This window comes from Phascolarctos cinereus, unplaced genomic scaffold, assembly GCF_003287225.1.
Source record: "Phascolarctos cinereus isolate Bilbo 61053 unplaced genomic scaffold, phaCin_HiC Scaffold_8;HRSCAF=390, whole genome shotgun sequence".
NCBI classification, from domain to species: Eukaryota; Metazoa; Chordata; class Mammalia; order Diprotodontia; family Phascolarctidae; genus Phascolarctos; species Phascolarctos cinereus.
The window spans coordinates 74,492,510-74,505,551 of NW_027556291.1; the positions used below are offsets into that span (position 1 = coordinate 74,492,510).

Sequence of the window (13,042 nt, forward strand, 5' to 3'; positions counted from 1 at the left end):
AGGTATCTTCTGTGGACACCATGTAGCTGGGTATCTCTCTTCTTGCTTCTACTGCTGAGTGGGCAACTCCACCTGGCATCATGTGCTACCCTGAGGATCTGTGCCTTCAATATCCAGAGCTTTGGGGAGGCTAAGGCCAACCGGCCCAAGGTCATGAGTGTACTGGTCAAGGTGAGAAACAGGAGTCTTATCTTGCTCCCACCCTGACCCCCACCCTGTTTTCCTCAGATCAAGGGTTCCCAGAAAGAAGTCACACCTAGGCTGGGGCCACTAGGTCTCTGCCCTAGGGAGCCAAAATTTAAAGTGGGTTAACAGAACTCCAGCAGTACAGAGACAATTGCATGGAACATCTAGTAAGCAAGAAGAATTAGTCAAAATAGGAAGCTACCAGATGGTGTGTGCAGGTTATTATACCTCAGGTAAGTTCCTGCCCCTCCCCCCACCCCAGCAGAATGGACTTGCTGTGTCCCAGGGTCTCAATCTCTCTTCCCCAACCCTCCAACTGAATTTGTCTTTAAAAGTTGGTCTTAGGGAACCATTTTGGGCTGTTTGCAGCAGACACACAAAGAAATGTTCCTTTGTCCTTCGGAGGGCCTCAGGTTGTCCACAGAGCTGACCCCAGGGCCTAGTGATTGCTCTTATTAAAAGTGATAAGCCAGACACCTCACTTCTAGACCCTGAGTAATTGGCTGCCTTGGTCCCAAAGGCAACTCAGGACCGCTGGGAATTCAGTCAGGCTGGACTTGAGTCCCTTCCTTCTGGTGCTGCTGACCTTCCTGCCGCTACCCCTGCTGGCCCCATTTCACTGAAGTGCTTCTTTGGACTCTCCAAAAGGAAGATGTCCATTCGCCAACAGGGCCTTATGGTGGGGTCCTTAGCCTGGGGCCCCTGAACTCATTTAAAAAAAAATATTTTGATGAATGTATTTCAGTATAATTGGTTTTCTTTGCAATTTAAAAACATACTTTTGAGCAGAAGCCCAAAGGCTTCCCCAGACTGACTACCCCAGGGGCTGATGACCCAGACAAGTCTTGGGACAAGGCATCAGACTGTAGTGCAGAGGCCAGCGGCATGTGGCTCCCAACACACCCAAGTACCACCCGAACCAGATCAAAATGGGATTGGGAAATATTTAACAAAACGAATGTAACCCAAGATCCAAAGCCCAATGTGACAAATGATGCCCCTGGAAGGCCGGGAGTGTTACATAAATAAAAAGACAATAAAACACAGATAGTATCACATTTTAAAACTGTCAATATACAGCCCACAGGAGACCTCAGGTATAGTGAATACAGAGCCTTGGAGTCAGTAAGACCTGGGTTCAAGGTCAGCCTCTGACTCTTACCAGCTGTGTGACCCTGGGCAAGTCACTTCACTTGAGCCTCAGGCAACTCTCCCAAGATCTCACCTTCCAGCCAATTAGTGATTTCCATAGTGAAAGGAGTTTTGGATCCAGCTCAGTACAGAGGCAGGTGGGGGTGGGCAATCCCCTTAACAAGCCAGTCCTGCCCTCCACTACTCATTCTTTCACACACGCTGCCCCTCCCCCCAGGCTCCCTTCTTAGATCATCTGCTCTCCCTCACCCTTACACACACATAGTCATCCTCTGGAGCATCCCCAGCATTCCCAGAAGGGGGAAAAGGAAACCTTTCTCTTCATGGCTGGTATTACATATTTTCCCCTTAAATGGGGGGCTCCCTGAGGGCACTACCCCCCAGGAGCTCCCCAAGACCTCCCCATACCCCATCTCCTCTTCCCCGGATACAGGTTCTTTCCCGATGTGACATCTGTCTGGTACAGGAGGTCCGTGATAGCAAAGGCACAGCCATGTCACTTCTCCTCCAGGAACTCAACAGGTGCAGGGCTGTGGGATGGTGGAATGAAGACATGGGACCTGAATTTGAATCCTGTCTTTGTGTGACCTCAAGCAAGTCCCTTCCTCTCTCTGGGCCTCAGTGTCCTCCGCTGTCAAATGAGATGGTTGATCCAGGTGACCTCTGAGGTCACTACTACCTCTAACATACTCTTGTTTCTCCAAGAGGTTGCCTGAAGCTCATGAAAGAGGCCAGGAGGATCCTAGCAGATGGGAGGGGGAGGGGGCCAGGGAGCAGAGCTGAACAATATCTGGGGGATCAAATGGGGGGTGTGTGCATGCGTGTGTGTGTGTGTGTGTGTGTGTGTGTGTGTGCATGCTTGGGCAGAGCCCTACCTGACCCCAACAGAGGGGAAGGGGACTGGGAACAGAGAGGAGGTTTGGAAGGAAGGGAATAGTATGGGGACTATGCCCAGGGATGAGGATGCTTGGTCAAAACCCTGATGTCCCAGAACAGGGCTGACCCTGGCCACCGATATGAGGCCCTAGAAAGTCGGCGCCTGGGCCTGGGAAGCTACAAGGAGCAGAATGTCTTTGTCTACAGGTACCAGAGCCCTCCCTGTTTCTGGCTGGGAAATTAAAGGGGGGGGCAACACTGGAGGGGTTCACTGAACTTGGAGCCCCCTCTCCCAAGTTTGCCTTCCCTTCAGAGCAGATGTGGTTTCCATCATGGACTCATACCAAGTACCAGAGGCTGAGCCAGGTCAGGCAGAATCTTTCCTTCGGGGACCCTTTGTTGCCCGTTTCTGCTGCCCAAATTCAGGTACCTACCCACTCTTCCTCCCACCTGACCCCCACCCTGCCCCATCCCAGTTTATATTATCCATTGTCTAGAATTCTGAAAAGGCAGCCTGGCATGGTGAGTGGACAGAGGAGTTCACTAGGGGGTAGACTCAGAGACCATCTAGTCCAGTCCTGAAAAAATTCCCACTATAATATCTCAGACATTTATTAGCTGTGGGACTCTGGGCAAGTCAGGCAACCTCTCAGAGCCTTAGTTTCCCCAACTATGAAAAAAGGATAATATGCCCCTCCCCGAGTCACTGAGAAGTTCAACCATGGTAATATATGGAAAGCATTTTGTAACCTCAAAAGTCATTAGAGAAATGTGATGATGTGATGGGGTACCTTCTGGGCTCCTACTCCAGCCCTATGCCCCCATCCCCCCCAAGGCCAAGCTCAGATGCTAAGGAGTCTAACCATTTCTCCAGGAATTTTGCTTGACTGAAGAATCCCAGCCTCCTATTTCCCTACCCCAGACAAATAGCTCGTCTTGGTTGAAGAGGAGGATGTGATATACAAAGTGGAAAATGAGAGCAAAACCTGAGGGGAGGTCAGGGGAGAAGGTGGGCGAGGCACAGGGAGAGTAAGAGGAGAAAGGACAATCCATGCCCTCCAGTTTCAATAAAAGTTCGAATGTGCCAAAGGGCAACTGGTATAATGCCCGGGGGCCAGCCCAAGAGGCAGAAAGAGTTGAGGTCAAGACTAGTCTCTTACTCAGCCAATCTCTGTGACCTTGGACAAGTCACTTGACCTTGTAGAACTCTAAGGCCTGGGCAATCCCTTGACATCACAGCTTGGTAGAAAGAGCTCAGTTTGGGATTCAGCCACTTGCCACCAGTATGGCCTTAGGCAAATCATTCCACTCCTTTCTGGCCCACGGTTTCCTCCCTTGGAAAGTGATGGGATTGAACTAGAGGACTTCTAAGGTTCTCTTCTAGAGATATTTCTGAACCAAAAACCTATGAGTCAGTTGTCAGCTAGCATTAGTGGAGGGCATTGTCACATCAAAAATTACCTACAAGGCTGAAATCATGGGTCTAGATCAAAAATAAGGATTTCCCAGAAAAGGTCAAACAGAGAGGGCTGGGAGATGGAGGAGGGAATGCTTCTAGCTTGAGGGGCAGGGGTTCTCAAGGGAGAGGGGACTCAGGGAAGGTATTTTGGAGCAAGTGGAATCTGTACCAGGACTAGAAGGGAGATTTCACCGTGCAGGGATGTGGAAGGAGATCATTTGAGGCATGAGCCAGGCCTATTGCAGGGGAAGAGCAGTTAGTGCTGTAGCTCAGACTGGCTGGGATATGGAGAACACCAGAGGAAGTCACTGAAATAATTGGGGAAGGCAGCCAGAGGTAGACCCCTGGAGGTCTGTAATGGAAAGCTGGCGGTGGGGGTAGGGAGGAGGATCGTGTTTTCTTCTGCAGTGATGCTCTGAACAAGGCAGTGATGTCATCATATCTGCACATTGAGTGACTGACTAGGGGGTAGATGGGGTGGAAGAGGGGAGGAGCTAGAGGCAGAGAACCCAGGCAGGAGGCCCTTCAGGTAAAAAGTTGGGGCCTGATAATTCAGTTAGTGGCCCTGCCAGTAATATCTCCAGGTAGATAGGTCCTGGAAGCAACAGGTGATTCTGGACTGGGGCTTTATGTTTCAGGGGGGAGATTGGAACTGGGGCTAGATATCTGAGATTCATCTGAGTAAAAATGACAATTAAAGTCCTGGGAAGAGATGAGATCACTAAGGGAAAGAGTGGGAAGAGGGAGAGAGGGAGAGAGTGTGCACGCAAGTGCGCTCCTGGCCAGAACTTTGAAGGCAACCTTCCTCTAGGGGATGGGAGGAGGCAAAAACCAAGAAAGGGGAGACAGGGGGCCCCAAAGGCTCCAGAAAGGGCCAAGAGGTTGAGGACTGAGAAGAAAATGTAGCAACTAAGAGCGTATTTATAACCTTGGCAAGAGCACTCTCTATAAAGTGGTAGGGACCTTTATTAATCTCCTTTACCTGTACAGAAGATCCTATTTATTGGTGTTCTACCAAGGCAGAATCTTCAGGCAAAAAGGAAACCCTCACTGACCTGAATTCAGTATGGATCTAGGGTGGAGCTTGTTCAACATTTTTTGTGTAATGGATCCCTTTGGCAGTCAGTCTGGTGAAGCCAATGGCCCTCAGAATCATGAAACACCTACTATGTGCCAAGTACTGGGGATGCAAAAGGAGGCAAAAGACAGTCCCTGCTCTCAGGGAGCTTACAATCTAATGGTGGAGATGAGCGAACAACTATGAATAAATGAGATATACGCTAGATAAATAGGAGGTTTTTTTTTTTAAGGCAATTGGGGTTAAGTGACTTGCCCAGGGTCACACAGCTAGTAAGTGTCAACTGTTTTGGTCTGAGGCTGGATTTGAACTCAGGTCCTCCTGACTTCAGGGCTGGTGCTCTATCCACTGCACCACCTAGCTGCCCCTGAATAGGAGATAATTAACAGAGGGAAGGCACTGGAATTAAGAGGGATTGGGGAAAACTTCCTGTAGAGGGTGGGATTTTAGTTGGGACTTAAAGGAAGCCAAGAATAGTAGTAGTCAGAGCTGAGGAGGGAGAGTGTTCCAGGCATGGGAGACAGCCAGAGAAAATGCCTGGAGCCAAGAGGTAGAGTGTTATGTTCATGGACCAGCCAGAAGGCCAGTGTCACTGGATTGAAAAATACATGTGAGGGAATAACGTATATGGAGACTGGAGAGGTAGGGGGAGGCTAGATTATGAAGGGCTTTGAATGCCAGACAGAGCATTTTATATTGGCTCATGGAGGAAATAGGAAGCCACTGGAGTTTACTGAATAGGGGAATAACATGACAGGACATATATTTTAGCCAAGTTACTTTAGTGGCTCAATGGAGGATGGACTGGAGTATGGGAGAGGCAGGCAGACCCACCTGCAGCTACTGCAATAGTCCAGGCATGAGGTGATGAGGGCCTGTACCAGGGTGGGGGCAGTGTCAGAGGAGAGAAGGGGATATATTGGGGAGATGTTGTAGAGGTGAAGTCCACAGGCTTTGGCAACAGCATGGATATGAAGGGTGAGAGTGAAGACTGCAGGATGATTCCTAGGGTGTGGTACCTTCTATCTCCTTGATGTCTTGGTCCACTTTGACAACGAAGAACAAACCACAACCTATGAGTAGTCCAAGCTGCCTGAATGGGAACCCAGCTGGCCAGTTCCACTTGGGTAACTCTGCTCTTCCTCTCTTCTCCCCTTACCTGAGGGTGTTCTGCCCAAAGGAAGGTCAATTTTGATGGCCAAAAGCTACCTAGTTAACTTGGGGTTTACTGGCTAGTTTTCTTTCTCAAAGATCAAGCCTTACACCCAGTTCACTTTGGATCTCATGGATTGGACAAAAACAGGTCCCTGCCCAAGCACCACTTAATGGTTAGTTTTTGGGCCCTCCTGGCTCAGAATGAATGTAAATAGTAACTGTTTCTCTTTTGGCCAGCAACCCTGAGGGTCTTCCCCTCCCAGTCTAATTTTTTTTCTTTGATTAAAGGGGCCATCCCTTGACTCACTTTTTTTTTTTTGGCTAGGCAATGGGGTTAAGTGACTTGCCCAGGGTCACACAGCTAGTAAGTGTTATGTGTCTGAGGCCACATTTGAACTCAGGTCCTCCCGAATCCAGGGCCGGTGCTCTATCCACTGTGCCACCTAGCTCCCGACTCACTTCTTAAAGAAGCCTATTCACTGAATGGGCATTGCCTCACTCAAAGTGAGAACCTGAAAATACCTTAGCTTAAAAGGATCAAGGTCTCCCACTGCATCCTGGGACATCTTCAGTCATCCTGATTGATATCTGACCACTGGATCCAGATGGTTCTGGAGGAGAAAGTTAGGTTGGTGACTTTGCACAGACCTCCCTCACTCAAATCAAAGTCAATTGCAAGTCATGTCATCATTACCCAAATGTCATAGTGCTCTTCGAGAATGAAGGGAAAACCACAATAGGGAAGATAGGAAGCAGGGAGAGTTTTAGGGGGAAATAATGAATTCAGCTGTACACATGTTAAATTTAAGATGTCTACTGGATATCCAGTTGGAGATGGGAGATTGGAGGTCAGCAGAGAGTTTGAGGCAGGAAAGATAGTTGTGAGAATCATCGACAGAGATGGTAATGAAATCCGTGGGACCTAGTGAGATCAGCAAGTGAAATAGTATAGAGGGAGGAGAAGGCCCAAGACAGAACCTTGAGGGACACCTATAGTTAAAGGGCAGGATCTGGAGGAGGATGCAGCAAAGCTGAGAGAGAAGGAGCAATCAGAGATGTAGAAGGAGAACCAGGAAAGAGTAGGGTCCTGAGAACCTAGAGAAAAGAGAGTATCAAGGAGGAGAGAGTGATTAGCAGTGTCCAAGGTGCAGAGAGGTCAAGGAGACCAAGGATGGAGAAAAGACCATTGGATTTGGCAACCAAGAGATCACTGGTAACTTTGGAGAGAGTGGTTTCAGTGGAATGATGAGGTCAGAAGCTATATTGTAAGGGGTTAAGAGTGAGAGAAAAATGAAGCCACCTATTGTAGATGGCCTTTTCAAGTTCAGCTACGAAAGGCAGAAGAAATATGGGATGAAAGTAAGGATGGAAGGATCAAGGGGCAGCTAGGTGGTGCAGTGGATAGAGCTTCGGCCTTGAAATCAGGAGGACCTGAGTTCAGATCCGGTCTCAGATACACAACACAGAAGATGTACTAGCTGTGTGACCCTGGGCAAATCACTTAACCCCAATTGCCTGGTAAAAAAAAAACCCCAAACCCCCCCAAAACCCACCAAAAAAAAAGAAAAAAGGATGGAAGGATTAAATAAGTTTTTTTTTCCAGGATTGGAGAGGTATGGGCATGTTTGTTGGCAGTAGGGAATGAGCCAGCAGATAGGGAAAAATTGAAAATATGTGAAAGAATGGGGATGGTAAAGGGGGCAATCTGTTGGGAGGAAATGGGATAGAATAGGATGGGCTTTTAAAGGTAGAAGGCCTGGCCTTGATAAGAAGTAAGGACACTTCATCACATGAGATAGGGGGTAAAGGAGGAGATGGTGGCAGAAGGCACCTATGGGATATGAGATGAGGAAGAGGGGAGAAGGGGAGTTTCTGGTGAATGGCCTCAATTTTTTTTTTTGGCGAGGTAATTGGGGTTAAGTGACTTGCCCAGAGTCACACAGCTAGTAAGTGTCAAGTGTCTGGTCTGAGACTGGATTTTGAACTCAGGTCCTCCTGACTCCAGGGCTGGTCCTCTATCCACTCCATCACCTAGCTGTCCTGGCCTCAATTTTTTTTCTGTACAATATGAGGCAGGGTTCTCAGCTGAGAGAGTTGGGGTAGGGGAGATCAGGGGAGTTATGGGAGGTTTGAAGAGGGATGAGAAGGTTTGGAAGAACCACAGTGAAGAGTGGGAGAATGGATTGATAAGGGAGGTGAAATAGGATTGCCTAGCAGCAGTGATGGCCCAGGTGAAGTTATGTAACATCAATTTGTAAATGGACCCACTCAGAACAGTTATATGTTTTTCCATATCTTTTTTTCAGCAATGTGTGTAAGAGCGAAGGTGATGAATGGTGAATGGTGTGAATGATCCAAGGGCAAGGCTGAGGCTTGGCTGGGTGTAATTAGGGATATTAGAGGGGGGTGAGGGACTCAAGAGAGGACACCAATGTACAGTTGAATTGGTTCACCAAGGAGTCACTTTTAATTTTTAATTTTAGTTAGATATTAGTGAAAAGAAAATGTATTTTTTTTTCCCATCCAAGTTCACAGACCCCTTGAAATCTCTCCACAGATCTCTGGGGTCCCAGGTAGAGAAGCCCTGAAGTGATAATATATGAAATGTGGCTCAAGGTTATTAAAATATGGAAATGTATATGGCTTTGTTCCCACACCATATCTGACTGCAAATTGCCTGTTTGCTGACCAAATGACATATCAATCAGACTTAGGCAGCGGGAAAAAAAATAGTGTCAGAAACCAGACTCCTGAGGAGTGGAATGAGGGAGGGTACTCAGTAACTGTGTCACCACTGGCTCTATTTAAATCATGACTTTTCAGGGGAGGGGAGAAGCTAACAATTTAAAGATGTCAAGGTACTGACTATGTTAGGATTGGAAAGACAAGCGTGTTGGTAGAAACTATTACAAAGAGAGACACTGGGGGCAACTAGGTGGTGCAGTGGATAGAGCACCGGCCCTGAAGTCAGGAGGACCTGAGTTCAAATCCGGCCTCAGACCAAACACTTGACACTTAAAGTTGTGTGACCCTGGGCAAGTCCCTAAACCCCAATTGCCTTAAAAAAAAAAAGACACTGAAAATGAGAATGAATGGAAGAGATGGGAGCAGATAGGACCAAAGGCATAGAATTAATCAGGGCAAACTCCCTGAAGTGTGTCATAGGGTTATAGATTTAGAGCTGTGAAGACTTCAAAGGTCCAACCACTTCATTTACAGAAGGAGAAAGTGAGGCCCAAGGGGGTGACAAAATCACACATAAGAACACAGGAATAGGGATCTAGAGTTGGAAGAAACCTCCCCTCTCCCTCTCCCCCATTTTACAGATGAAGAAATGGAGGCATAGGTGGCAGAGGCAGGATTGAAAGGCAAGTGCTCAGATTCCAAATCCAGTGATCTTTCCTTTATGGCCACTCAGCCTTATTATCAATAAGAGAAAGGCAAGGGGGCAGCTAGGTGACGAAGTTTTAGAGCACTGGCCCTGAAGTCAGGAGGACCTCAGTTCAAATGCACCTCAAACCAAACACTTGACACTTAACTAGCTGTGTGACCCTGGGCAAGTCACTTAACCCCAATTGCCTTTAAAAAAAAAAAGAGAAAGGCAAGTCACAATGGGTATCTGTGTAGGGCAGGAGCTAATGGGAAACAGCAAAAGAGTCTCTCAGGGACTGGAGGTGGCAGAGCCCTTGCCTGCCATGGGAAGGAGGCCCTGGTGGTTCGGGGTCTTTGGCAGAAATGAGAGAACTGGAAAATATGGATGAGAGGAAGAAAGACAGGTTTCCTGGAGGAGGCAGGCCAGAATCAGGAAAAAGGGAGGGTGCTTGTGCTGTTGGCTAGGGTGATAAAGGGTGAGTCACCCAGAAAGCTTGTTTGAAGAGGAGCGGGGCAGCACAGAAACTCCTCTCCTAATTTCTGCCCTTTCTTCCAGACATCTGCAATTTGGTGCTCATATCTCACCATGCCTGCCCCCGAGATGCACCTCGAGAGATTGATCAACTCTACAGAGTTGTCCAGGATGTGAAACAGCATTGGAATGTGGAGGTAATAGGGCAAGGAGATCCCACCTCCCCAGGAATCTAGGCCCCAGGCTTACCATCTAGGTTTAGGTCACAGCAGTCCCCTAGATCCCTTGTCAGTCTCACCCCTTTTGGGGAGTCCCCCACCATACTTCAATCACCTCCAGGCCTACCCATCACACACACATCCCCGAAATGTGTACATGCCTCCCAGGTTCTTCCTATTGGCCATCACCATTTTGGAGCCTGCCTAATAGTCCTCTTCCTTAGTCAGCAATCATTGGGCCTAATTTACAGGAACTAGGTCTAGAGAGGTCAAAGAACTTGGCCAAATTCATCCCATAAATGAATTGGTGTAGCCAAGACTCCAAGCCAAGTCTCCTGACTCCATCACCATCCTTCATGCTCCTCTCCCTACCAGGATGTCATGCTGCTCGGTGACCTCAACGCAGGCTGCACATTTGTGCCTCCAGAGGCCTGGCTGGGCATCCGCCTGTGGAGTCACCCAGACTTCCACTGGCTCATTGGGGACCAGGCAGATACCACAGTCAGCACAAGGACCCACTGCGCCTATGACAGGTGGGAGGGGCTGTGTGGGTGTGTGTCTGCGTAGTCCCCCCAACCCCCTACATAATCAGAGGCTGTCTTCCTCCATGGTGAGAGGACATTGGAAGCTATCAAAGCCCAACTGAGAATTCAGAAAAACCCCTTGAGGGTCCTGTAGAGCATTGGCATCAGGATCACCATGGGACTACAGACCTTCCCCATCCGTGCTTGGGACCATCTAGGCCCAAGGCCACACAGCAAGTGTTTCTAGTTCTTCCTGACTCAGGAGTCAACTCTCTAGCCCTTATGGGCACATAGCCTCTCCTACACATGTAACAGTCAAGCCACAAGATTAGGGGCTGCGCCATAAGAATAGTGCCAGGCTGTGTTGAGTCTGGAGAAGACATAGTAGGGGTCCCTTCTCTTCTCCCTCTACACTGTTTCACTTAATGATCCCATTAGCTCCCATGGATTTAATTACCATCTCTCTAATGATTCTCCCATCTACCTTTCCTGACTCCAATCTCCCATCTCCAACTACCTCTCAGATATCTCAAACTGGACGTCCAGTAGACATCTGAAACTCAACATGTCAAAACAGAATCCATTATCTTCCCCTCAAGCCCCCTCCCCCCACCTTCCCTATTACTGTTCAGAACAACACCATCCTCCTCATCCCTCAGGCTTACAACCTAGGAGGCATCCTGGATTCCTCACTATCTCTCACCTCCAGATCCAATACGGTGCCAAGGCCTGTTGATGTCATCTCTACACTTCTAGAATATGTCCCCATCTCTCCTCTGACACTGCCACCACTCTGGTGTAGGCCTTATCACCTCACATCTGGAGAATAGCAATAGCCATTGGGGGTGGGGGGCTGCCTGCCTCCAGTCTTTCCCCATTCCATTCTAATCCATCCACCATTAGGCCACCAAAGTGATTTTTCTAAAATGCAGGTCTGATCATGTCATCCCCCCACCCCCTCCACCCCAGTCAATAAACTCCAGTGGCTCCCTATCATCTCCAGGAGCAAATGCAAAATGCAGTGTTTGGCACTCAAAGCCCTTCATAATTTAGCTCCCTCCTACCTTTCCAATCTTCTTACACCTTACTCCCTATACTCTGGTCTCCTGGCTGTTCAGAAACAAGACACTTCATCTCTTGGCTCTGGACACTTTTTTCTGCTTCTCCCACACCCCTCCTCCACTCTAACTAGTGCCCTTTCTGGCTTTCTTTAAGGCTCACCTTCTATGCAAAGCCTTTTTGGTTGTCTAGTACCGGAGTCTAATGTGACTGTTTGGGGTTTTCTTGGCATAGATACTAGGGTGGTTTGCCATTTCCTTCTCTTTTTTTTTTTGGTGAGGCAATGGGGTTAAGTGACTTGTCCAGGGTTACACAGCTGGTTAAGTGTCAAGTGTCAAGTGTCTGAAGCCAGATTTGAACTCAGGTCCTCCTGACTCTAAGGCTGGAGCTCTAACCACTGCACCACCTAGCTGCCTCTGCTCATTTTAAAGATGAGGAAACTCAAGTTAATAGGGTGAAGTGACTTACCCAGGGTCACACAGCTAGTATTTGAGATCAGATTGGAACTCCGGTCTTTCGGACTCTAGGCCTGCACTGTGGTGCCCCCTGAAGCTGTCCTGGCGAAGGACATCAGAACATGATGCCTTAGGAGGTAGGAAGTTGTTCCTTAGTGGCCATCTTCAAGCAGACGAAGATACCACTAGTCAGGTTATGTTGTAGTAGGAGTATTCTTTTCCAGGTATGGGTCAGACTAGCTTGTCCCTGAGGTGTCTGCCAACTCTCTAACTCCGACGTCTATGTTCCCTACATCTATTATTCTGTGAATGTGCGCTCCTATGGAAGGCTTTTGGCAAAGGCTAAACCTACAAAGTCCAGTCCCTCCATCTGACAGTAAGAGGCCAAGCAGAAGAATTTGTCTGATAGAAGGATCTCTGCCAGCTGCATATTGACTTAGAAAGTCCCATATTCACATTAGCTTCGTTCTATAGTATTTTGTCAAACATCTCCCAATTATGTTTGAACCTGGTTTGCCCTCCTAGGGATGTTGCAGACTTGCTCAGGCTTGCTTTGCCCCTAGCTTGGCTAGGAAATCCTTACCAACTCTGGTTCTTTGTTTCTATAATCCTAGGCTTGGAACTTGGGAGCAGGGACCAAACCTTCCCTGTGACAGGCAGGGAGTTATCTTGTCCTGGGCTGAGCAGGGGGGTAGGTGTAACATGGCAGAAAAACCCTTAATGTCAAATCAGGAAGTTTCAGCTCTAGGCACAACTCTGGACAACCTCAAACAAGGTATTGGCTTCCTGCTCCCTTTCTATAAACAAAACAAAGCAGAACAAAAAGTTGGCTGGCAAGCCTTTGCAAGGGATGTTTCATTGCCCTAGTGACCTCCCTTCCTGCCAAGGAAGTGACCCTGGTCTCTGAAAAGTCCTTTGGAGAAGCACTAACCAAGGGAGAGCTGACTGGCTGAACTCTCTGGTCCAGGTAACTCAAGCATGCAGGGGGTTAGTGGGGCAGCCAAATACCCCATGGTCTCACTGGTAGGGACTTTCC

The 13,042-nt window shown here is 48.3% G+C and overlaps 1 long non-coding RNA gene across 1 annotated transcript; it reads right to left on the reverse strand.

The window, feature by feature from the left end:
• Positions 1–1,234: 1,234 nt before the first annotated feature.
• LOC144455075 (uncharacterized) lies at positions 1,235–7,434 on the reverse strand. Its single transcript, XR_013483732.1, has 2 exons — positions 6,429–7,434; positions 1,235–1,868 (listed from the first exon to the last, which is right to left on the reverse strand). It is a non-coding gene; the product is annotated as an uncharacterized LOC144455075 (long non-coding RNA).
• Between the last annotated feature and the right edge of the window lie 5,608 nt (positions 7,435–13,042).